At 46.1% G+C, this 23,465-nt stretch overlaps 1 protein-coding gene across 4 annotated transcripts in view; it reads right to left on the bottom strand.

The window, feature by feature from the left end:
* KCNJ1 (potassium inwardly rectifying channel subfamily J member 1) overlaps window positions 1–7,607 on the bottom strand; it is a 29,925-nt gene extending 22,318 nt beyond the window's left edge. For 2 of the 4 annotated variants that reach the window (XM_015082590.2, XM_015082591.2), the window contains exons 1-2: window positions 7,399–7,606; window positions 4,977–5,032 (exon numbers count right to left, since the gene is read on the bottom strand). The gene's annotated coding sequence lies outside the window, so the exon portion shown is untranslated. Of the gene's footprint in view, window positions 1–4,976; window positions 5,033–7,398 lie in introns of all 4 variants that reach the window. The other 2 variants (XM_053203887.1, XM_015082589.2) reach the window with 2 other exon arrangements.
* Between the last annotated feature and the right edge of the window lie 15,858 nt (window positions 7,608–23,465).

Raw genomic sequence — 23,465 nt, 5'->3', positions numbered from 1 at the left:
AGGTCTCAAGGAGGCAGAGCTGGGATGAGAGCCCAAGTCTTCTAGATCCTTCTATCACAAGTCCCATAAGATTTGGCCCATTTAATGGATGAATTCCAATGTCCATGGTAAGGGAGGAAAGGCAGAAAGGCAGAGGGGAAAAGGCAGGCTCTCTAATTGTTTCCCTTCTTTCTGTCCTTCTTGCTGTTCTTCCTTTTCTTATTCTTCCTTGTTATCTCTCTGTCAAAAAATATTTATTGAGAGTCTATCACTTACTAGGCTCTGTGCTAAGCACTTGGGATATAGTATTAAAAAGATCGAAATTCAGGGGGGTGGAGAGAGCTGAACAGATAATAAAATAAAAAAGAAACCAAATAAACACAATAATATAGATCATGATGAGGGTTAAGAAAGTCACAGTACATGCAGGTAACCTTGACAGGTATTGGTAATCGGGAGGGCATGGGCCACCAAAGATGGTGAGGGTAGCAACGCCAAGATGAGAGAGGGAAGGTACTCACTGGGGCCAAGGGTAAGCTCAGAGTCACCCTCCCTCACTCCCTGCAGCAGCACTTGCTGACTCCTTCCCAGGGCATTGCTCAGAGAGTTCTAGTATGTCAGGAGAGTTCTGAAAGGAGGTCTGCCTCCACCCTAGGATGGGCACAGATCAAGCTTCAGTTTTCCCATCTGTCAAATAATAGTAATAGTAATAGCTACCTCCAAGGGCTTCATACAGATAAAATGATGTAGAGTTTGGGAAAATCCAGATGGGTGATACAAAAGTGAGTTGGAATTGTAGCAATAGGGAGTTCATTCGGTTAGACATAAGGAAGGACTTTTTGACTGAAAGGGTAATATGATGCTATAGTAGTTTTCCAATGAAGAATCTTACCTATGTTGACAATTTAAAATAGAAGCAATAACTATATGCCTCAGATAAGTGCCTGACAATCCATAGGTGTAGTGGCATGGAGTGAGTAAGTGTGGAAATGAATGCATTTTTAAATATGGATGTGATCTGCAGGAAGAGAAGCACTGAAGAACTCAGGAAGTCTTTCTGCTATTACTATGTCAGGGATTCCAGAAGATTCTATCGGAAGAAAAGTGGCAGTATCATCGATTGGAATATTGAAAAGTAGCCCGCTGCCACTGCAAGGGTAGGTCCTTGTAGTTCACATCAGCTTGATCAAGGGGCCCGGAGACCCACAGCGTGGAGGTTCTCGTTACAGGGCCAGGAGCTAGCATGATGCAAGGAGAGTGGAAAGAAGAAACCAGTCTGGAGCTGCTCCAGAAATTGAGAGGCTCTGAAACCCAGGTGTGATGCCGAGGGAGATCCGTGGAGACCATGTGACCCAGCTCTCCCCTGACCAACTCATGTGACCGGTCGTTCACAACCTGTGTCCCGGTGCAGTAATTTCCCTGAGACATGGGGACCACATCGCTGGCCTTGCCTAGAATACTTTGAAAAGCAAAACTGCACTGTGAACAATGGGATTACTTTTAGTGACTCCAGGGCAAGGAGAGTCATCAGCGCAGGGTGAAGCCAGCCTCTTTCTGTTGGGTGTTGTACCTCCTCTCCATCCCCAGCCACGGACTCTAGAATGGCTCAGCATCTGGTCACTAATCAACAACTAGTGCTGTTTTTACTGTGTCTGCATCTGGAAATTAGCCTTTTTGTGGTCTGGCTGTTAGAGTTCCTGTGCCCCGCCTTGCCTGCGTGGCTAAGCAGGCAAAGACACATCCACTGCAGGCCAGCTTCCGCCAGACTTTGTTACAGTGAAGTGGCCAGCTGAGGGGACCGAAGAGGTCTGCTTCCTGCGGCAGCACTCGCTGGTAACTGAGGAGGGATGGGGGGCCTGGGTGGGGGCAGGGTGGTTAGAATGGCACCACTAGAGGGGCTGGATCACTTAGAACAGAACTGCCAACATTCAGGAGTGAGGACACCAGAGCCTGGAGCAGCAGGGCCAAGAGAAGGCAGGGAACAGAGGAGGTGAAGAAAATCTTGATCTATTGGCTGCCTGGGGTTTATGGCACCTCTGGGGTCTTTGGGACCTCAGGCAGGAAAAAAGCTACAAGGCCTATTTATCCTGGAGGCCCAGGCAGCCTGAAGAAAGCCTGAATGGGACAGGTAGCCAGAGGTGGCTGTCCCTGGGACACACCTAAACTGTGTGTCATTAGAAACACATATCTGCTTCTCTAAGCCACTAGACAGAGCAGGATCATTGAAAGTACACTTCTGTAGTACAAGGACATAAGACAAGAGTCAGGAGCTCGTGTTCCACTCCTTTCTGGGACCTGGGGTTGAGAAGAGACTTCCAAGAGCATATTGGTGAGCAGCCCCTGAACCACTTCCCAAACAGACACAGGTGATTACATACGGATTGTAGTTCCCTCTGAGATCTCTCCCCAACTCTCAACACCGCTACAGCCCAAGCTTGTCCTTGATATCTACTCAAATCCTGAGGCTGAGGTTTGAATCCACCGTCATCTTGTCTTCAGTAGGCATGAGAAAACCAGCCCCCTCCTACACTGGAAAGCAATGTTAGCCCACCACCCCTGGCCAAACTTCTCAAAAGATGACCCATTTCCCATCTTTACTTCCAGGCCACGATGGGCAGACTCCTTGGGAGGAATGGGGCCGCTTCCCGCCCTGAGTCCTGGATCTGTCCACTCACATTGTTCCAGGCGCCAGCCAGGACTGGGCCCACATCCCCCCCTGCACCACACCCCTCCCTACACCGCCACTAGACACTTAAAGAAGCGTCTTTGTAGAAATCCAAAACTGCAAATACCACCACAGGCTGGAAACACCCAGCCAAAGGCACACATGTATGAAAAGGTGAATAAAAGCCAAGCCCTGTGCACATGTTTCTCTATTTCTCAGCCAGCCTCTTTCTTCGGTGGACTTCCTCTTGTCCGAGTCTTAACAGAGGCGAGCATTTGCGTTGGCTGAAGAAGGAAGCCTTGAGTCTCACACACAATGCCTCAAGACAATGCAAGGGAACATGAAGATCCCCAGACCCTGAAGGGATTCTTGGACGTAGTCCAGGTATGCATTCTTATTAGGGCCTCTCAGGTCTCCTCTTCTTCCCCCCATCTGGGGGGATGGAGTGGCTGGGAGAGGAGACGAGCCTTGTCTCCTCAACCACTCCACCTCTCTCAGGCCACCCTAGAAACAGACTCCGTACGAGAGCCCCACCAGTTAGAATGTGCCTCATTTCTGCCTGTCACTCACACCTGTCCTTCCAGTGAGACCGAAAGTTCTGCACGGTAGGGACTGGGTCTTCACACTTTAGAAAAGCCCAATACAGAAAGCTTCTTTCTAAGGTGACCTTCTGGCCATTCCTGTGACTTATCTCTGAATCCAAGTCAAGCTCTCCATACTGTATGCATAATTCATCAGTGGCCTACCTCCCTAACCAGCAGAATACCTTGATCCCTGAAATGGTCGAATGAGCCGTCCAGCACAAGACTGGGATTACTCTTATCTCTCTGAACATAACATCATCGGACTTGATCGCCAAGGGGCCAGATTTCAGGGAGTCTTTTCCTGTGAGAAGGTAGCAACAGTTATTCATAATTTCCAGACACTGTCGCGCTCCTCAAGGACAAATGGCAGATCTGGATAGAGCCAGAAAGCTCCCAAGAATTTAATCAAAGGCAGTGAACCATGAGTCTTCCCCTAGGGGTAGTCACCTGAGAGAGCTTTGGTTGTTCTAAATGCAAAGACAACATTAACCTGTTGCTGCCAATGGGGTCGAGCTGCATATCTAAATCTGCTCCCTGGGGATATGGTGCCACATTGATCCATCCTGCTAAATACAGTTCTTGAACTCAGGCAAAGAAACATTGGTGTTTGTGCAATTGGAAGTGAGGGAGGGTGGTGGAGATTGGGAAATTGTAAATAAATGGAAATTTCTGGCTTGCGTTTCACAGAGTATTCAAGAAGAACCTTAGAATGCAGAATTTACATGCATCTAACTAGAATGCAGAATTTACAAGGCTTGATAACTACAGAATGTAATGTAATGTGGGACAGATATGTGCACACTGAGGCAGACTGTTGCATCCTGGGGAACCAATTTGGGAAAATAACAAAAGGCTTCTTTGAGTGAGGAAGTTACTGACCGAAAGCGACACTGGATGCATTCAGACTGGTATTTTTTGGGGATTTTGAGAAAGTCACTGCACTACTCTAGACTGTAGTTTCTTGTTTTGCATAATGGGTGAAATGGATTTGATGAACCTTTAGAATTATTGTTTAAAGTTAGTTCCAATGTTCTGGTGTTTTACTGTGATGTTACTAGGTTGAATTTTCTATTAACAGCTAGAGCCCTTAATAAGAGTTTCCAGGAGAAACAACTTGGATTCTTAGTAGTCTTGAAGTTGCCCAGACTCTGTATTATTCTTGTTTTTTTTTTTTTCTGTTATTTTCAAACAGAACCAGGGAGTTTCACGTGTGAGGGCAATGTTCTCTATTTGCTCACAGATTCTGACAAGGCAACAGCAAAGACAGTGACACTTGCTCTGAACATCCTTCATAGTAAATTCAGCAAGGAGGGCTTAGGATCATTCCATCTGGAACCAAGAACTGACTCCTATGAGCCCTTTGACCTTAAGGTTGTTTTCCGTTTATCATTGACTTGTCTAGGGGTCTACCTCTTATATGTCTTCACACTAATTTTTCCTTCATCCTTTTTCTTTCTTTCTTTCTTTCTTTCTTTCTTTCTCTCTCTCTCTCTCTCTCTCTCTCTCTTGCTCTCCTTCTTTCTTTCTTTTTTTCTTTCATTCTTTTTTGAAGGTGTTTTGTTGGTTTGGTTTTATTCTGTTTTGTTTTTCCAGTTTCCATATACTCCCTGTTTGTTCATTAAGATTATGAACTACATAATCAAGCCAGCCACTTTTTTGCTATCTAGAGCAGAGCTAATAGCATTCATGAATCTTATAGATTCCAAAAGACAGAGCAGACTGGGAAGGTCTATGTCCTTTCATCTTACATTTTGACTTAGACTAAGTCATCACATTCCACAGTCCAGTACGTTCTTTTCTCAACCTGTAAAATCAGAGTGATTTTATTGGCCTTGAGATGAAGGTAGATGGCCACTTTGGGCTTTCTTTGCCTCAAGCCTCTTATCAAGCTGACCATCACTTCCCCCTCTGAAAACACCCAGCTAGTGTGGAGAAAAAAGAAGGTATTAAATAGATATCTTTAAAACTAATTACTATACTCAACTACCTTCAATTGATTATTGGGCAAACTTTGATTTCTGTGCCAATAAATTCATTCCATAGTGACTTGACACTTGACATCTTTCCTCACCCCTCCCCTACCACCCATCCCCAGCCACACCAGCTTCATATTCCTTGTATATGCCGTCATCTCTCATGCCTTCATATTTTTGTAAGTGCTATTTCCTTGTTCTGGAATGCTTTTCCCCCTGCCCCCAGCAGGCCCCATCCCGTCTACCCAAGGAGTTGAGGATCATGTTTCCATGAAGTCTTTTTCAGGCACAGTAGGATGTCCTTCCTGTGTATGCAACAATTAAATCATGACTACACTGCGTGTAGCAGGACTTATTCATCATCGTATGTATCCTGCTAGAGGGTAATCACCTGTTTCCGTGTATGTACCCCCTAAACTGTAGGTGCCGTGAGAACCAGAGCTATTCAGTAACTTCCCAGGACCAAGCACAATTCCCACAACATCATGAGCGCTCATTATAAGCTTGTTGAAAGGCAAATGAGGGAAGGAAACCTATATGTATAATAATAATATTAATGAGCACACTATTGAAGAGAAGAAAAGCAATAGTCATCATTAGCATCTTAAATGGTAGAAGTGAGAGAGGTGAAGTTTGGGTCACACTCAAGGTCAAGCTGCTGAGATATAGAAGTGATCCCAGTGAAAACTTGATGAGAAGGAATTAGGAAACACTAAATCCACAGGAGTCACGGGGCAGGTAAAAGGTAAAGCATGAGAGTCGAAGCCGAAATCTTTGGAAAATCACTGAGCTGTGAACAGGTCGAGGGTAGATTTGTAACCTAGCATAGAAAAATGAATTGCCGACAACAGGAAAGTGACATGCATGAGAAATTCTGAATTTCGGCTCTGTAGAGCAAAGCATTCTTGGCAATTACAGTATTTTAAATATTGAATTTTTAAAAAACCAGAGAAAACTGAAAGTCACCCAAGTTCCAAGAACCATTCACAAGTAATCCACTTACCGCGCTTCTTGCAAATTTAGCCCTGCCCCTAAACTGACTTGGAGTGCTTCCTTACACAGAAGAAAATCAATCTTTATGCCTTTAAGTATCAAATATGTATATATGATATATATGTGTGTGTGTGTATATATACATATATATGTGTGTATACATTATATGTGTGTGTGTGTGTGTGTGTGTGTGTATATATCTACATAATGTTTTTCCAATTGCTCACACCTTCTCAGATGCCCCTACCTCACCCTGCTTTGAAGAAACTGAAGCTGACTGAGTGAGAATACATTGTCACAAAACAGCATAGAGTGAGACACGGCAAACCAAGCTCATGACTAAAGGGCACCCACTGGCAGACCTGGATACATTTTTGTCTAAAATGGCCCCCTGATCACAATCACCATGTTTTGCTCTATTTTGTATGCCCAACTAAAGAAAAAGAAAAACTTTTCCCCAAAGTCTTGTCTGTTGCAAAAGACAAACTTCTTCTGAGCAACTATGCATAATCTATATGACAGAGATGTTTGGAGAAGGGGGCTCCGTGCCTGGTCACTCTGGGGTTTCTACAAAGCAGAGCATAGGGAAACATTTGCCATTCACTGCTACAAAGCACTTGTCACAGCAGAAATGTAGGGATTTGAATAAATGTTGAGAAATCCGAATGCATTCACTCTTAATCTGGCAACATTTCATCAAAGGAAGGAAAGGCATTTGGGACAAGGGAAGCAAAATGTCTTACCAACACATCTGACCCAGGTAAGCATTGCACCTTTTCCATAATAGACCTCATTAGCACCTTTATCCTCCATCTTCATGATGGAGAAGCACTAAGAGAGGTCCTACTATTACGCAAGTTCTTGCAGCAATGGAAAGGATGCCATCAGGGACCAAATCCCTGAACATATCTCTACTACCAGGAGGGGAAGACCATGGACCCAGGCATGGTGGGACCAGAGGTTCTTGCTGTGCTCCAGCTCTGGGCTGAGAAATGGCCAAGAGGCAGCAGGATGAAGCTCACAGTTTGTAATCCATACGTGACAGGAGATAGAGAGCATCAAGTGAGCAAGTTAAAACCACACTTCTAATCCCCCGGAGTGGTAGGTGGTCTGTCTAGACTTGAGGTACGGAAAAGAGGGTTAAATTTCCACCAGAATTAACTTTTCTTTTCTACAGAGGTGGTGTGGCATTTCTCCCCCTTACCTCATGGATTGCCAGAGTAAGCGTAGAAACAAAAACCCAATCTCTTGGTCCCCAAGAAAGCAGCCAGATCCTTGATGTGGGCAAGATTTGCACCTTTGGTCCAAGAGTTTGGGTATTCCAGGCGAGGGTGCTGAGGCCCTGTTGGTTTTTACGAGTCTATGGGTCAGCTCAGACCGGCTGCCAACTCATGTGTATGCAAGAGCTCTCAAAGAACATAGTTTACTTTAGAACTGGATCCAACAAGAGTAGGCGTGGCAGTGAAATGGGCTAGACACACCAGAGGTGTTGAGCTGCCAGGGCTAATTAAGAAAGATTTGTTTATGGAGCCATGACTTGGAACCACAAGGTCAATTCTCTGATGCTGACAGATTTCCAAGTCAAATTCATGAGGTTGCGCACATGTGCACATAGGGTAGGTGCCCCCAAGGTGTGGGTGTTGGGGGTCCCCAGGGAGCCCCTCCAAAGCTTTCCTGCTCAATGGCTCACTCAGTGACCACAGAAGGTCAAGCTGCCCTGACCTTCCCTTGACCATTCATCTGTCTCCCTGGTCCCAACACAATGTAGAGCTTTGTAGCAGGGACTTTACAGAACTGGCTAGGTGGGAGCAACCCCCTGCTTTACCAACTACGTTACCTGAGAGCAAATTTCTAGATTCTTATCCTCTGAAGTCCATGGTGGGGAGTGAGATAATGTATGTAATGCACTTGGCATCGACACTCATGGAAGTCAACATGCCCCAAGCATCACCCTTCTTATCTCCTTCCCACCCCCACCCCGTAGGCCCCACCTCCCTCTAGACCATCCTAAAGGAGACAAGATCTTGTCTTGCCCCCCTTGCGATGCTCTCTTAGTGTTCCTCCTTGTCATGTGTGTCCTCCATGGACCGTCACTCATTTCACTGTGGGTCACTCCCTGGAGCATCAGAAAACAGTCTCCTTAATAAGCGGTCATTGTTTTCATGGAGGAGTTGGGGGGGTGGAGGCAAGGATATGGGCAGGTCACACATCCCTTTACTGTCTGCCCCCTTCTTCTTCAATCAATACCACACTAGACGTTACGAGGTTTCGGACTTTATTTGTCTCAGCGATTGAAAGAATGGCAGAAACTGAAGAGTGGCACCATAGTTTCAAGGCCACGTGTCAGCGATTCTGACGCCATTCAATTACACAGGAGAGTTAATAGATCACGATTTTCACAGGGAGGATAAAATGGAAATGAATGCATGATTACATGGAAAAAGGAAATGTTCTTTTCAAACATTTGTAAGTATAATCAGTTATCTCAGTAAAAGAAAGAGAATATAGCAGGTGTCAGTAAACAGCTTATAATAGTATTTCCCGTGTGAAGTTTGATCGTTAAAAGACCTAGTCTGTGGAACAACAGCACAGCAAAAGGGACAAGAGGAGAGATTCAAAGCTCGTGCTAAATATGACTTTTCCCCTTCACAGAAGGTCTCTTGTGAACACACCAATTTCCATCCTTGCTCCTCTGTCCTTGGGTTCAGCCCTTCTCCAAAAGTACCTCCTTTCTCAATCTCCAGCTGTGTGGTCCTCTGCCTGCCGAAGCAGGTCTCCCAACTCCACCAGTAGGATAACCTTCCTGCACCCAGTTTGCCCGCTTGCCCACCTCTGAACAGTGCACTTCCCCCAAGTCTGGGTGTGGGAACCAGGAGAAAGCGCCCTGCAGATGTCCAAGGACAGGGAGAGGGACTGTCCAGGTCCAAATGACTGAGCACAAGCACCCACACGGGAAGGCCGCTGTGGGGGTGGGGGGACTCCTCTGAGAGAGGGCTCCTCTCCTCTGGAGAACTGTATGGCCATGTGGTACCTTCCCCCAGGGTTGGTTAGGATGCTTCAGTCTTGCCTCCCTCTCTCCTTCACTCGGAGTCAACCTTGAATTTTATCCAACGGCTTGCCTGGCCCCCTTCCTATTTTCCCTCACCTGGATATTTCCCCAAATAAAATCTTTACACCGTTAATCCCATCCTGGTGTCTCTCCTCCAAGGCCCTGGGCTGGGCCCTGCTATTCAGCTAGGTTGGGAGCTCCCAGAGAGCTGTGACACTCAGGGACACTGGAGAGGCACAGGAGGCTTCAGGAAAAGGGCTCTTCCCATCCAATTTGCAGAGCGGGGGCGGAGGCTGAGTTCTGAGATTGAGTGGGAGTTGTGGGTAGGCCTTTCACTCTCCCAGGCAGCCACCAGACAACTGGAGATACACATACGTGCACACAACACAGCACAGCACAAACCCAAATGAGGAAAATAAATGGTTCCTTAAGTGTCTTATTCATTTGCAAGGCAAGCACTCCCTGCACAATGAAGCCGAATGTCTTATTATTATGCACACCAGGTAATTATCTTACCTCCATCCATCCCCCCCACCCCTACCCCCTCGAAAGGACCCCTTGGGACCTGCTGGAAAGGAGAAAGAGGCCGTTGCTAAGTGACAGAGAGGGAAGGGCTGCTGCGTTCTTCCGTTTCCAGGAATCTTGCTTATAAGGTGCCAGTGAAGATGTTGGACCTGATGGAACGCGGCCTCTTCCATAGAAGCAAAGCGATTCATTTTCTCAGCCTGTCCTGCTCCCCGCAGGCTTCATGGAGAAACGCCGCCCTTGCTTCCCAGTCTGCTGCTTCTCCCGCTGCAGTCACAAAGTCCTCAGCGGTCCTGCACTCTGGACTTGTCCCCTGGCTCTGTCCCGTCTGCTCTGCTAACCCTGCTGCTGTTCACCAGAATTTACCCCTCCAGCCGCCTGGAGCCTCCCCCCCAACTCTGCACCTGAGCTGGAGGCCCCAAGTGGATGGTGCGGTATTTTTTCTTTTCTTTTTGAAAAAAATTTTCAAATGTTTTTTAAAATTTATTTTTGAGACAGGGAGAGAGAAAAAGAGAGACAGAGCGCAAGCAAGGGAGGGGCAGAGAGAGACAGGGAGACGCAGAATCTGAAGCAGGCACCAGGCACTGAGCCTTCAGCACAGAGCCCCACGCGGGGCTTGAACTCACGGACCGCGAGATCATGACCTGAGTGGAAGTCGGACGCTCAACCCATTGAGCCACCCAGGCGCCCCTCTTTTTCTTTTCTTTAAAGAAAGTATTCTACTCATGACTAATGCTCTAACAGGAGCGGTTGGAATAAAGGACAGGTCTTTAGAGGCCCCTGATTTAGGAAAGGCAGGGTGTCCCATTCGCACCAGAAAGGGTGGCACATGATGAAAAGTTTGAGAGGCAAGAAGCAGACATCAGGGAAAGCTGGAGCCACGTTCTGGGCCCCGAGAGTGGGCACGCGTGGAGATTCAAGGCGAGAGGAGCAAATCGCAGCAACACTGCTGAGTGAGGCGAGCTCTTCCTGGTCTGAACTGAGGAAAGGGGGAACCCGACGTGGGCTAAGCTGGCGGTCTGTGTCAAGGGCTTTGCCCACACCAGCCCGAATCATGCTAACAACCTTTGGGATAGGTGTTATTTTACACAGCCTACCAATGGAGTGGTGAGGACACCGGTCTCTGGGTACGCATTCCATATGTACCCAAGCTTGGGGGTTGAGGGAGGGGACAAGCAAATTCAGGCCTACCTTTAAGGCCTAGGCTCCTCCCAACCATTACCTTCCTGAGGTGAGGGACACCTCAGATGGACACAGTTTCCCCTGCGAGAGAACGGAGAAGTCTGGGTCATTGTCTTACCTCTGCTCTAGTTAGTGAAAAAGCAGATCTTGTTATACGCCTGCAACTAATATAGCATTGTATGTCCACTGTACCTCAACATTAAAAAAAGAAAAAGAAGTTCTAGGGACACCTGGGTGATTCAGTCAGTTAAACATCCAACTGCGGATCAGGTCCTGATCTCACGGCTCGCAAGTTTGAGCCCCGCGTGGGGATCCGTGTTGACAGCTCGGAGCCTGGAGCCTGCTTCGGATTCTGTGTCTCCCTCTCTCTCTGCCCCTCCCCGGCTTGCATTCTGTCTCTCTCTTTTTCAAAGAATGAATAAACGTTAAAAAAAATTAGAAATAAAAAAGCAGTTCTCACTGTACCCTTTCTGGCACTGTATATATTCTTCACAAAGCACTGAGCTCATCATTTTGAGAATCCGGCAAAGACATTAAAAAGTACTTTAAGATGAAAATTTGGCAGATGAAGCAAATGTTTCTTTTTGCTCCCTCCTGAAGTCAACCAAAATGAGAGTTGAGGAATTTTAAACACCCACATGAAGGCAATTTTAGGACGTTTCAAAACACCAGCGATAGAGGGAACGATATTACACATAAATGATTTTGAATGATTTTGAACCAATGTGACACCCGAATCCCCAGTAGCAACATAGGATCCTACAAACAGCAGAGTGATTCCCCATTGAACTTGTGAGGGGAGAGAAACGATTCTCTACTGAGTCTAAGCTATAACTCCATGTGTAAGTGGAATAAAGGCCATTTTAGACACACAAGGTTCCAATGATACTTTTCATGGACTGTACTCTAGAAAGTTACCAGAAGATGCGTTTGCCAAAACAGAGGGCAGAAACCCTGAGAGAGGGATATGAGAAATCCCAGACACAGGCACCCAGCATGGGTGAGATATGGAAAGGCTTGTCTGGTGAGGTGTGGGGCCACCCTGGAGGACATCTGTCCAGCAGCAAGGACAGCCAGGCCTGGGCGATGGCTGCCTCTCAGGGAAAACAGTGTCACCCGATGGATCTTAAGAGAGGTTTCATGGTTCTGAAGGAGATTTTCGGGTGGAATGAATAATAGATACACGAAGAGCTAGGTAAATGAGAAAACTGTTAACATTTACAAGGAAGAGAAAGTATATTTACAATATGCTACTTGGGGGTGCCTGGGTGGCTCAGTCTGTTAAGTGCCTGACTTCAGCTCAGGGCATGATCTCATGGCTCATGAGTTCAAGCCCTGTGTCAGGCTCTGTGCTGACAGTGCAGAGCCTGGAGCCTGCTTTGGATTCTGTGTCTCCCTCTCTGTCTGCCCCTCCCCTGCTCACCCTCTGTCTCTCTCTCTCAAAAATAAATAAACATTAGGGGTGCCTGGGTGGCTCAGTCGGTTGAGCTTCTGACTTCGGCTCAGGTCATGATCTCATGGTGTGTGAGTTCAAGCCCTGCCTGGGGCTTTGTGCTGACAGCTCACAGCCTGGAGCCTGTTTCAGATTCTGTGTCCCCCTCTCTCTCTGACCCTCCCCTGTTCATGCGCTGTCTCTCCATGTCTCAAAAATAAATAAACATTAAAAAGATAAAATAAAATAAAATAAACAAACATTTAAAAAGGTTAAAAAGAATATGCCACTTGGCTCAGCTGTGAACAACATGTAGAGGATGGTAATGATGTCAACACTGGGTATTGAGCTAATAAGACTTTTGATGTAATTGGAGGGAGAGAATGGAGAGAAGAGTAATAGAGAGAAATAGGGCTGTTGGAGGGCTAACTCCTCACCTCCCAGATGAGGAAGTCAAGTGAGTCAAACAAGGGAAATCGATACAGTACGAACTCGTTATTTAGAAATAAGGAGGTAAACATTAAATGAATATCTTTTACCAGCACTGGAAGAGCCGAAAATGACAGCTCCTAATAACAAACACTGAGTGACTAGGGGTATTTGCACTCAGCATATTCCCTTTTGGGTGGAAGGAAAAGAAGATGAATGTTGGGTTACTACAGTCACCGTCACGGGCACATGAACATTTTGTTATCCTCTTTCCCACACCAACCCTCCAAACGTTTGCCTGAGGACAGGGGCCTTTCTCAGAAATACTACTCCAAGGCTAATGCTCAATATTTGGGCCACAGGGTTGTGATTTTTTTTTTTTTTCTGGTGGACAACATTTCCATTTCCTTGACTCTGGCTTGTTTGGCCAGAGGGACAACACCCTGGGCAGCCCCATGTGTTCCCAAAGCCAGGCAGTAAGAGCCAAGCAGGGTCCGTCTCGAGACTTACTGATACATGACTTTGTCACCAAAATCTCACGCTCTTTGCGAAAAACAAGCACGTTGACTTGTTGCAGTTGAATACAGGGAGACTGAGCTGGAGAGCCACAAACACACAAGCCGTCTTCCATCTGTAGGTAAGGGAGGAGATTTCCTGTGTCCTAACACACCATCTTCCTACCCACCACCTCCTACAGGTGGTGAGATGGGCTGCCCAGATCCTAACTAAGACCGGACAGAGGGACCTTTTGATGAAATATCTTCTTTTGTCTTTGGGTCTTGATTTTCTTGAGAATCCGTGTCTAATGGTAAAATCTGAATGTGTTTCCTACAGAGGGGAAGCAGAAAATCCCATCATGCTGACAAAAAGGAAAGAGCATTTCTACACAGGTTTCACCACAGAAAGGTTTTGAAGAAGGCCATATGCAGGAGATGAAATGCTTTTCCTCTGAAACACTTACTGCCCTTGAAGATAAGATGAAAGCATATTGCTCTGTAAGAAATTCCAGGTCAAGGGAATTTTTTAAAAAAAGAAATAGAATTCAATGAAGGGAGGATTTTGGTGATTCCATTTAATCCGCTAAAAGCTTGTTGAGGACCTTACTAAGTAAAAGGCACAGTGCCAGGCACTTGGGGAGTTATAGAGATGAATAAAACATGGCCCTTTTTCTCAAGAGTTTAACTTTTTGTAGAGAAGACAGTCACAAACACAATGAGGCATAAACGCATGGAAAGTGTCATGAGGAAATAGAAGAGGTTACTTAGGGAAGCTTTACCACGATGGCGATGTTTAGACTGGGTGCTACCAGAAAGGTAGAATTCAACTGAGGGGGTCGTCGAAGGTGGGGAGTGGATGAAGGAGAAATAGTTTGGACGCTGGAGAGCAAAGGTAGGCTTGGGAAGTGTGGAAGACTCAGGGGAAGAATATTGGTTCAAGAAAAGGTGTGCTGGTAGATGAAGTGGGAGAAAGGTAGATGGGAACAAGATGGCGGAAGGACAGCATGCTGTGCTTGGGATTTTGACCTTGTATCCATTTCCAACTGTGTGACCAACGTGGCTTTAAGGGAGGAGACAGACGCTTGGAATGCCAGTGTGATGGGTTGCTGGAGAAGATGATGCTTGCCGTTTTTCTTTGTTTTAAATTTTCTATCTTGAGGAATTTTGTCATGCTTCACTCACAATTTTGTGTTTATATATATCATTGCCTGTTTTGATATCCTTAGCGCGTTTTTGGCAAATATAAAATTTTTCCTCCTCCGGGACATTGTGGGGGCACATCTGGTAAGCCCAAATCTCACACACAAAGACACACAATGTGTTATTTATGGAGCCCTGCCAATCACACCAGTCAGAAAGTGCCCTTAAACAAAGACAAGGTGCCAAAAGGCTGCAGCCTTGGCCGGTTCCTCTTTCTGCTAGGCTTTCTAGAAAAAGACATCCTTCAGCAGTGCCTGGAGGCCTTCTTGCTGCTCAGAAAAGCTCCAGACACTAAACAGATTTTAGTCAGTTCCCCTAAAGCAAGTGCTACATCAGTACTAAACAGCAACCAGTATATTTCCCTCTCCCGGCCCTTTGAGATAAGTCGGACATGGCTGCAGGCTGTTCTGCTAGGTAGACTGGGTAATGACCGCGGCTGGACTTGATGTCCTGCCCCTGAGAATGGAAACCTCCCCAAGGCTGCGCACTTTCAACTGAGTGGGTCCTCAGGTGTCTGCCCTCTGCAGGCCAGCATTTGGGCTCTGGTCGGAAAAAGGCTAGACTCAGGGCTCCTGGGTCTGTGCTCTGCTACCCACTCCTCTCCTCAGGACCTGCTCTCTTACAGGTTTTACTCATGAGCAACACAGGAGTGCTCGAGGCTGGTGAGGTCCTCAGGTAAAGAGAATAATCTTTCTGGCCTGTGGGTAAGGCGTTTTGCTGTTCTCTCTTGTCTGTGTCTCTGTAAAGGAGGCAGACATGTATTTTTTCTAACCCTCATTTTACTTATTTATTTATTTTTAAAATTTATGTATTTTATTTTTGAGAGAGAGGGAGAGAGGGAGCATGTGAGCGCACAAGCAGGGGAGGGGCAGAGAGAAAGAGAGAGAATCCCAAGCAGGCTCCATGCCATCCACACAGAGCCTGATTTGGGGCTCGAACTCACAAACTATGAGATCATGACCTGAGCCGAGATCAAGAGTCAGACACTAAATCAACTGTGCCACCCAGGTGCCCCTCTAATCCTCATTTTAGATGTGAGGAAACAGAGGCTTAGCAAGACCAGTTCCTATATGGCCTTGAATGGCCTTCCCAGAAAGATCCTGGTGTTGGCAGTTGGCCCTGGGGTTGAGACAGGCTTCAGTTGCTATGTGAACTTGGCTGTTCTGATATTTTTGATCGCTAGATACCAGACCAGCATCCTGAAAAGTGTTGTATCCCCATCTTGTCAGGCAGTTTCCTTCTTGGAATGGAAGAAGAGGTTCCCAGATTCACAAACCCCCTGCATTGAAAGAGAATCTGGCAGGGCACCTGGGTGGCTCAGTTGGACTTTGGCTTGGGTCATGATCTCATGGTTTATGGGTCCAAGCCCCACGGTGGGCTCTGTGCTGACAGCTTGGAGCCTAGAGCCTGCTTCAGATTCTGTCTCCCCCTCTCTCTCTCTCTCTGCCCTTCCTATAGCTCGCGCTCTGTGTGTCTCTCTCTCAAAAATAAATAAATGTTAAAAAAAATGTTTAATAAAAATAAATAAAAAAGAAAAAGAAAAGGACTCTGACTTGCCCACATTTCCCACGCGTTCTCCCCTCAATGACATCTACCCAAACACTCCAGCCTTCTTAGTCTTCTGAAAAACATGGCCCTGGGAGCCCAGCATTCCAGAGGTGCTCTCCAGCCAACCCAAGTGAAATGGACCATTGCCTCCTTCGTTGTAGACATCATGCTCTTATTAGCACCCATTAGAACTCATAGGGTGATTCACATTGAGCTGGAGATGAGTTTTGTTTTGTTTACAGATGCTAAATAATCCATATATCCCCCCCCACACACACTGCCTGCCCTTGAACGGCTTGTTTTCAGTTGACCACACGGATGATATGTGAAGGAACTGGGACTCAAATCCAAGACCCTAACTCCACTGTGCTGGGGAGGCATAAATATTAAACAAATCACAAAGCTCCTTCTCCAATATCCTCCCTGCTCTTTGAGCTTCCAGGAACTAAGCAAGGAACTCGGTAAGCCTCAAGGAGCCAAGAAGTCATCTCCTCAGTGCCTGGGGCAGAGCCCTGGGCTTGAGAGTGAGAGTATACATCCGGGTTATACAGAGTCTCCTCTTCCCTTTTTTTATTTTTATTTATTTATTTTTTTAATGTTTTATTTATTTTTGAGACAGAGAGAGACAGAGCATGAACTGGGGAGGGTCAGAGAGAGAGGGAGACACAGAATCTGAAACAGGCTCCAGGCTCTGAGCTGTCAGCACAGAGCCCGACGCAGGGCTCGAACTCACGGACCATGAGATCATGACCTGAGCCGAAGTCGGAGGCTTAACCGACTGAGCCACCCAGGCGCCCCTTCTCTTCCCTTTTTTTAAATTTCTTTTCTTTTTGAACCATTTGGGTTTGGTTGTTTTTATATATATAAAATAATAACTCCTGCAAAATAAAAACAAAGATAAAAACGTGGGCAGTTCACTATGTATCAACATATATAAAAAAATAAATATATAAAAATACATCCTTGAGAAAGGACGAAATAGATATAGGTCATCTTAGCACTTGCGCAGAGAGGATGTCTGGTGGACGGAAGCAATGAATACGAATAGGGCAAGGAGCTGCTTAAGAGCCCCCGGGGAAGCTTCCACAGAAATCCTGCTTTGCATTCTGAAGACTCAGCATCCTTGCTTTCCAGACCTCTCTCCCCAGCAAGGAGAGAAGACAGAGGGCAGCCTCCAGAAGACTCTGTCCTTGCACTTCTCAAGAAGAATCTCAGACCCCAAGTCAGCACACATCTTTCTCCCCTCTTACTGTCCCTGGTCAATACTTTGTTTTTTGTTTTTTTGCCACTTTCGTCCATGAACATGGCTCTCTCCCTTGCTGACACAAAGTTCCCGGGAAACCTGTTCTTGATCGGAGTCCTCATTCCATCCTCCAGAATTGCTCAACCTCCAAAGCTATAGAGCTTGATCGCTCGTCCATAGAATGAATGAATGATTAAGCCTGAGTGTCCCTCCTTTGCCTCGTATAACCTTGTTATAACGTTGGATGCCTCCTCCCCTGCCAAGCACTACCATCCTCCAAAAGAAACTTTCTTGGAAGACTTTCAGGCGGTGTGCTCGAGATCAGGCACAAGCTGTATGTGGCATCTGTAGTTTTCCTTCTTCGGCTGCCTCGGCACCCCAGCAGTGACGTCATATCCACAGAGCACTCCATGCCTCCCTACTGGGGGCCATCATGCACTCCGTGCCTTCCTACTAGGGGCCCTCATGCATTCAGTGCCTTCCTACTGGGGGCCACCGTGCACTCCGTACCTTCCTTCTGGGGGCCACCATGACACACAGGGCCCCCCATACCATGCCATGAGCTAAGGACAACGCTGAGTGTCCTACCCCCAACAGTGGTCATGGCCATGCCTCTATTCTGAAGACCAACGGTGACTAGTTTGTTACATAGTCCGGCCAACGTTCTTCCCTTAGGGTTACGGCCCCTGTGGTATCCAGTAGACTCTTGGAGGATACCCTCACCGCTCTCTCGGGCATGTACAGACTTGCCGGAACCCCACAGAGCATGCAATTCAAGACAAGACAGCTGACCAGAGAAGGAAGGGGTGGTGGATGACCTTGCCTTTCATACTCATCTGTTTGGGGAGCAGGTCTGGGTTGGGGACCCGGCAGGACAGAGGACCAGAGTCATGCCGGAAATGTTTGCAGAGGGAAGGGCTTCAATGTTGCAGCAACATCGGCCTTTGCTTTTCCAGGGTTTCTCACACCAATGTCTCAGATACTTTGTTCTAGATTCTCGGTTGCTCACAGGTGTCTCCATAAAATCAGAAGTCAAGACAAATGAGTTTGCATGTGTTCAGCTGGTCACCCCTGTGCTCACTGAATGCTCTGGGGAAGGGGGGAGGGGTGGGCAGGTAGAAAATTCCCCTTGCGCAGATACCGGGCAGGTACTTTTCCCAGGCTCACATATTTGTGAGGCTCAGCTCCTGAACTCAGGCACAAACCCGGGCTCTGGAAATTGCCAACTTCTGCCATGACAAAGCACAAGTATCCTGGGCCAGTCCTGTGACCTTGAAGTTGATGCCTTTCCACCACATTAGCTGATGTGACGTGAACAGTCCTTTCCCACCATGGTGACCAGCCCTGTCCTCACTACATGGCTCAGAGATTTACCCACAACTAATACTGTCACTCAGCCTTCAGTACCCATAGTGCCTATAGGACCATAAACCCCAGGCCCTCCCAGAATATCTCAGAACTTGGACCCCAAAGAGTGGGTTTCACTGGCTTTCCAGCCAGGCCCCTGCTGTTTCTTGGATCCCACTGTGACCTTGGGTGTAGGTAATGAGGATCTCATTCAAGGGGAGGAAACGTGCTTTAGAATAAGGGCCCCAAATTTCAGGGTGACAACCTCAGGGAACTTGGGTAGTAGGAAAAACACTGAACTTGGAGCCAGGAAGTCTGGGTTTGAGGTCTGCCTTTGCCACGTCATAGCAGTATGACGGGGTGGTTACATAATCCCTGAGTCTCAGCTTCTTCATTTGAAAAAGGGACAAATTATAATTGCCTTATTTACACAATATTGTGTACAAGTTCCTTGCTAAGTGCTACATAAACATCACTTAGTATTATTATTATTATTATCACGTGTAATACTAAGATCAAATTTAACCAGGGAGTAAGAGATCCTGGTTTGAGTCCTAAGTCCTCCACCGATGCACAGCGGAGGCCACACTATGCTTTCCCCAGCTGGGATGTGAGGATGGGGACAACTGTCCCCAGTGGCCCCAGGGACTGCCGGGGGCTGTGGAAATGGGGGTGGTGGGTGGCTGGGATGCTCTTTGGAGATTAAAGAACACAAACAGGGTCTGACCTAGGCTCAGGTAGTATGATATAAGGCTGTTTCTACCCTCAGGTAAAAGAATTCCAGCAATGAGCTCTCCTCTTTGAAAAAGACTTAGCATTGCTTTATAACACAACCATCACAGTAGCTTCCCTTTATCTGTCTCATCCAAAAACACTTTCATGACCCTTACATTATGTGGTCATCTAAACAAAGGAAGGTAGCTGCAGAGAAGGGCATGTGATGACCCCGGCCTCATGACCCGAGGCTAGGTTAACAATCTTGTCCTCATTACCCGAGCAGCCCTGGTGTCCTGGAAAACAAATGATTTGAGCATGGGCAATTCTTGTTCCCACCTTTATTTGTGCAACCCCACCCCTTTTCCTCCTGACCTCACCCATCCTCCCTGGCTCATGAGACAGAGGCTATCAATGCCCACTGCTGTAGTCCTATCTTGGCCCGCAAATCCTTCAGCAGAGGAGAAAGAGCCCACCCAGCCACTCTCACTAACAGCTTTGGGGCTTGGTTTCTTCTTTTACAAAAGGACACTGGAGCAAATGATCATCAGGTTCTCTTGAGATAACGGGAAGCTTAAAACTGCCCAGTAAGTATTTTCTAATGTTACTACAAAAGGAAGTAGGGTGATCTTCTGTGTCCCTGTAGAATTTGACAGATACTTCATATGACTCTCCAATCCCCTAGCAGGTGTTCCCACCATCAGACAGATTTAGGGCAGCTCATCCAAAACCTACCATCTAGTAAGTGACCATGTCCCATGACCCAATAAAAATCTCAATATTGCCAGAGTGTCAGGGGAAGAACTGAGCATCTGTGGGCAGGGAGAGGGGGAATGCAGGGAGGAGAGAGTCTGAATGTACTCTAGAAAAAGCCTAATACCTTTGGGTCTTCACACAAAGAGTGATGGATGTATGCGAAGAAAATAACAACCCCAAGTGCACTGTGAATCAGGCATTTTCTAGGGGACTTCAATATCTTAGTCCATTGACTATGACCTTCCTTCTTGTTCAATAGCCAAGACTAATAACCACCCAGTCTACCTACAACTAATGCCCTTTACTGGATTCCAGGTGCACTTAGCAATGTTCCAGTCATGATATGGCTTCCCATGTAGGTCTCTCCCTGTAGGGAGAAATTCGTTGACCATGCCGTCTGTGAGTTCTAGTTTCTGGTGTTCACTGTGAATTAATAAGTTAGCATTTTTGTCTAGACATTAAGAAGCTAGATTTTAATGGGTGCCCTTGGGAGATGGCTGTGCTTGCAATCAAGTGACTGAATTTGCAAGGACCTTGACAGACGTTCTAAGCTTTGTCACTTTTTGGGGTCTCTGGAAAGGCAGAGATCTGTCCTCCTCAACGGAGACTCAACCTCACAGGAGACGCCCAACCATCACCATTAGCTGTGTTCTCTTTCCATATACGCTTGTATAACTATTTATTATTTATTTGTTACCATGAGGGTAGGCCCCTCTGTAGGCAGAGAATATAGCCTCATTCATCACTGCACATCCAGAACTGGCAGAGCCTTCTGCATAGCAAGGGGTCAGCAAATGTCTGCAGAATAGATGATTAAAAATGAATGCATGACTTGAGTATAAAGAGGGTGAATTAAAGAAATGCTTCTACTTTTGTTCTCCCCTGAAACCCCAATAAAATAACAATTTTAGAAAAGGCATTAACGCTCAAGGGTAAGAAGACTGGACAAGAGACAATAACAACATTTTTGAAAACCAGAAAACAGATGTGTTCTATGCTTGTATAGGAAAAAAAACCAGGAACCAGCAAATTCACCCTTTAGAATCCCAAAAGATGTAGCTATCTATAACACTGTCTACCTCCAGAAGTTGGGGTAGGAGATGAACGAAGCAGCTCACACAAGGAGGGTTCATTGAGGCTGTTCAGGAAAGACAGCAGTTAGATTTCCAGATCCCCTCCCTGCATAGGCCCAGGCAAAAACAAAAACAAAAACAAAAATTTCTCCTGGCCCTCTCTTGCACTGGTCTGGAGATTTATTCCCAGAAATGGTAAAGCAAATGGCCCCTAGACAAAGGGACACATGGCACCATTAAGGATGGGCTTATCATACCCTGAAAAAAAGAAGAACTAAGTAAACATATGTATAGTAGATAGTTCTCTTCCCCAGCCTGACTTCAGAGGCTAGCAGTCAGTATCAGACACTCCAAACAGGAGATTGAAAGAGTTGCTCCTGAAAACTCAGATCATGTCCTAAAGAAAAAACTGCTATCAGGGGTTCCTGCAACGAAATGGCCCAGCCAGAGTTTGTCAACACCATCTTCTGCCCCAGAGCTTCCTCTTAGCAGGTTACCCGATATCCAAGGAGCTAAAACAGACAGACACGTAAAAGCCTCTTGGAGGAAGTGGGGACCAGGCAGGAAGAAGAAAGCTTCAAGTAGAAAGAATGCTACCCTCAAGAAATGAACCTTAAGGGACACCTGGGTGGCTCAGTTGGTTTGGCTCAGGTCATGATCTTACTGTCCGTGAGTTCGAGCTCCACGTCCGGCTCTGTGCTGTCAGCTCAGAGCCTGGAGCCTGCTTCAGATTCTCCGTCTCCCTTTCTCTGCCTCTCCCCTGCTCGTGCTCTCTCTCTCTCTCTTTCTCTCTCTTTCAAAAATAAATAAAGATTTAAAAAAAAATTTTAAAAAGAAAAAGAAATGAATCTTAAGAGAATAAAAATGGGGGGTCTTGGAAATTAAAATACAATAGCAAAACCCAAAATCTCAATGGATAGTTTGAAAGACAAAGTTGAGGAAATCTTCCCGAACACAGAGCAAAGAACACAAAGAGATAAAATTGGAAGAGAAAAGATAAGGAAATACGAGGTTTCTGAGGTCCAATATCTAAGTGACAGAAATTTCAGAACAAGAGAATGGGGAAAACAGAAGAAGAAAATCATCAAAGAAGCATTGCAAGAAAATGTCCCAGAATGGAAGGCAATGATGGAATGGTCTGCCTAATGCCCAGGACAATGGATATAAATAGTCCCACCACAAGTCACATCATTGGGACACTTCAGAACACTACAGGCAAGGAGAAGATCATGCTCATTTTCAGAAAGGAAAAAGAGGACATATAAAAGGATCAAAAATGAATCTGGCTTTGGACATCTCAACATCATCAAAAGACGGAAGGAAAATTAAGACATCCCTGTAACATTCTGAAGGAAAATGGTTTCCTTTTTTTTAAGTTTATTTATTTATTTTGAGAGAGTGAAAGAGAGAGAGAGAGAGAGAGAGAGAGAGAGAGAGAGAGAGATTGAGAATCCTAAGCAGGCTCCACATGGGGCTCAAACTCGTGAGCCTTGAGATCATAACCTGAGCTGAAACCAAGAGTAAGATGCTGAACCGACTGAGCAAACCACCCAGGGGCCCCTCAAGGAAAATGATTTCTGATTTAGAATGCCATACCTGGCCAAGCTGTCAATCGAACAGAATAGAGATATTTCAGGTATGCAAAGTCTCCAAAAAAAAAAAAAAAATGTACCTCACGTGCCCTCTTTCCCAGGACAGAACTGTAGAATATTTTCCTCCAAAGTGAGAGAGTGAACCAAGAAATAAGCAAACAGGAGACTCAGGAAATGGGGTGCAGTAAGAGAGAGTGGAAGGGACAGAGATATCCCCAGCAGAGAGGGCCACCCATGTAGACCAAAGGGAGCACAAGACTCCAGAGGAGAGTTCCCCAAGGGATGAAACCAACAGAACACCTGATGTATCTGGACATTTGTTTTTTAATCTTTTAAAATTGTTTTTATTTTGGGACATCTTGAGAAGAGCTTGAAAGTGTAGGTGGAAATTTTTTCACCGAGGTTGGTGATAAGAGCCAACCAAGAAGAGTTAGTGATGCCAGGGAAACCCAAAACTTGTGCGAGATTGAAAAAGTAGTCTGACTGCATAGATCAGCTACAATCCAACCAGAATTTTATAGACATATGAGTATTAACATGGACTGTCTGATGGAAATTCTGACAAAACTCCACTGGGAAAATGGGAAATGAGAAGGGAGAACATATGTGGTAGAGGTGGGGGAGGAATGGGAGCTAAGTTCCATCTTAGTGTTCCATCCAACACTTCTGGGAACTTGGAGAGAC

This window comes from Acinonyx jubatus, chromosome D1 (assembly GCF_027475565.1).
Source record: "Acinonyx jubatus isolate Ajub_Pintada_27869175 chromosome D1, VMU_Ajub_asm_v1.0, whole genome shotgun sequence".
NCBI lineage: Eukaryota > Metazoa > Chordata > Mammalia > Carnivora > Felidae > Acinonyx > Acinonyx jubatus.
Note: the sequence above shows the minus strand (reverse complement) of the source record. Positions and strands in the feature narration are given on the sequence as shown.